The 3,064-nt window shown below is 34.7% G+C and overlaps 1 long non-coding RNA gene across 1 annotated transcript; it reads right to left on the bottom strand.

Moving 5' to 3' along the window:
• Nucleotides 1-695: 695 nt before the first annotated feature.
• On the bottom strand, nt 696-1,897 carry LOC134947632 (uncharacterized). The gene is made up of 3 exons (XR_010182665.1): nt 1,835-1,897; nt 1,281-1,348; nt 696-900 (listed from the first exon to the last, which is right to left on the bottom strand). It is a non-coding gene; the product is annotated as an uncharacterized LOC134947632 (long non-coding RNA).
• Nucleotides 1,898-3,064: the final 1,167 nt, after the last annotated feature.

The following is a 3,064-nucleotide window of genomic DNA, read 5'->3' as shown; positions in this document are numbered from 1 at the left end:
GTCTCAGTGTATGTCCTTGAGTTCCAATACTTCTCTTGAATAATGTTTCCCTCCTGAACTTTGTTAAGACCCTTGATATATTTTAAAGTTTCTATCATGTCCCCCTTTCCCTTCTCTCCTCCAAACTATACATGTTAAGACCTTTTAGCCTTTCCGGGTAAGTTTTGTGATGTAGGCCATGCACCATTTTAGTTGCCCTTCTTTGTACACTCTCTAATGTATTTATATCCTACTGGAGATATGGTCTGTAACACTTGTAACACTTAAGGATAAATTCCACCAGAGAAACATGTAAAATTCCATGACCAATTGAGGAATGAAGCGAACAGTTCTGAAAGTAAATCAAGAACCTGATGTTAAACAGCTAGAATGGATTCTGACAGTGAGAATGCACACATACCAAGGAAAAAATAATGATACAATGAAAATAAAGTATATACTGTATATATATATATATATATATATATATATATGTAATATCTGCTGTGCTGCTGAGAGAAGTGTGCAGATTAAGGACATTTCTTTTGTATTTTATATATATATATATATATATATATATATATATATATATATATATATATACACATACACAACAATAGAAGAATTGGCGCCAGGGGGTCGCATCAACTCCCACTATTTCAACCCCTAATTGGTTAACACTTTTTTAAAAATAATAATAACATGTTCCATCATAAAACATTTATTAAAAACATATTCAAATTAATACAGAGGAGATATATTATTCCACACTTTAAGATGTATGACTCTTAGCGCTGAATACAAATGTTGAAGGATCACAACAATCTCCTCCTTCTCCTTATAGTTGGTTCGGAGATAGCTTCACAACACAGACAACCCAACGCGTTTTGTCTTATACAAAAGACTTCATCAGGGGTATCTCTACAATTGTAAAAAATCTTATCAGAACTAAAAACAATTGTTCCTTAATAAAAATGCATAATACATTTGATCAAAATATATGAGGAACATATCATTATAATAGAACAAGGATATATCAGAGCAGACAGAATGAAAAGGAAGAAAATTACAATTGAATCTTGGGTCCTACCTCAAGCAGCTGAGAAGTATAGTAGTTTATACAAACAGTATAATGCGGCAAAACTTGTTCATACATGCATGATGGAAACTTCAATATAACACTGAGGCTTTCTGATGAACAATCAGTGTGGCCTAATTGGAAATATATTGACCTCAGCATATATACTGAGTGTTCAAATTATATATGTAATAAAAATATGTCATAATCTCCCCTCACATACCTTGTGGTGAGATAACTTGTACAAAAATTCGGAAACCAAGGTACTGAAGGGTCACTTAGAAAGGAAACCTAATAAATTCATATTTAGGGCAAATTAGTGAATGGTCATTATCAGATATTTAATTAGTCAATGATATCAGTTTTGACTCAGGATAATTGATGCATTTTATAATGGAACCGTATTTAAAGAACAACCTCCCTTTTTGGGTATAACATTTATTGGAGGTTTTTAAAGGCAAAAAACTCTATTGCTGATCACTACTACCATTCTGGCCCATAGCAATTAAATACTCTAATGAGTCCAGCTGCTTCATTGATTGACATAATGAAAGTGCTGATCTTTAAACCCAGACTCTAAAAGTGCTGGAATGAATTATCAAAGAATAAACTTTTAATTACATACTATCACAAAATCAAAAGAGATGTGAAAGTGAATATATCCAACCATTGAAAGCACTAAAGTGCAATATTGCAAATATACATGAATAAAATATACATAGTGACATTTACATATTTCAACAGAGCTTTGTTCAGAATGATGCCATATTCCCTCACCTTCTATACATCTGCAGTGGACGCTCAGTACCTGTGCAATGAAGCACCAGACTAGATGTTACCCCTTATAAAGGGAAAGGTGATGATGTCATCACATATCCTATTTTGATTGGTGCACAAATAAAGGCTAATTATAGCCTGGTTATTAATGGTATAAACTAACCAACCTATGAATTTTATCCTCTTATCATTAGGATTAATTCACTATAATAATCCTCACCCTTATATCCACCCAATATAAGTAAAAGTTTAATTGTTATATGACCCACAATGCATTGCAGTGTGAGTCTCATTGAAAGCTGCTTTTGTGAATGACTGACAGTATTAGTAGCCAATCACTGTGTAATAGGAGCGGGTACTTTAGCCTCTTATATTGGAATAGATGTGTATATCTATATATAAACATATTGTGAGCACTTAAGAGACACTGCTGTGGGGAAAGTGCTTCCCGTCAGCACCATCCACCACCTCTGATTGTTAAAACGAACGGTCCAGGACGCGGCACGCGCCTGCTATAGCGGGACCTTATGCGTTCCAGAACCATCTTTGTTGTGCATTCCACTAGCCCCGTCCGCCGCTTCCCGTCATCTGACCTGATCACATGTTATAGGCGGCCAATAAGGAGACTCTCTACCGATTACAGAAGCTAGAATACCGAACGACCGTTCAATAGATAGCCACTTGTACATACTTTAACCCCCACTTGAATCAATCATTAGTGTCTCATCTGACAATAAATTCCATACCTATAGGGCATACTTATTTCTATTCCATACATTAGAGGAAAAATGAGAATATCCCATAAGTGGTCAGAACCCATCATATTTCATATAGTGTACCTATATGAACTATACAGATAGCCTCAGGCCCTATTTAAAAACAGGACAAGGACCCTCGTATAGTTCACAACTCCTATGGGCCTGTTTTGTGGGAAATGCATATCCCACATATGTTTCCCGTATAACAAAATTTAATTTGAATTGATTCATTCTTCGACGGGACCACTAGTATACCCATCTTCTAAATAGTATTTGATTTAAATGGGTCGTGAATTCTTCCAGTACCAGTGTAAAACCTTATAAACAGTCATGTTCAATATATTATTAAATTGTGCTACATATGATCAATTAATGCCCATACACATACTTATAAGTGGAATCTCGTAGCTACTACACTAACGTGATATCATCTTTACCTCATATAAATTAGTGATATATTATTACAACCCAC

This window comes from Pseudophryne corroboree, chromosome 8 (assembly GCF_028390025.1).
Source record: "Pseudophryne corroboree isolate aPseCor3 chromosome 8, aPseCor3.hap2, whole genome shotgun sequence".
Taxonomy (NCBI): Eukaryota; Metazoa; Chordata; class Amphibia; order Anura; family Myobatrachidae; genus Pseudophryne; species Pseudophryne corroboree.
The sequence above is the reverse complement of the archived record's forward strand: the minus strand, read 5'-3'. Positions and strand labels throughout refer to the sequence as shown.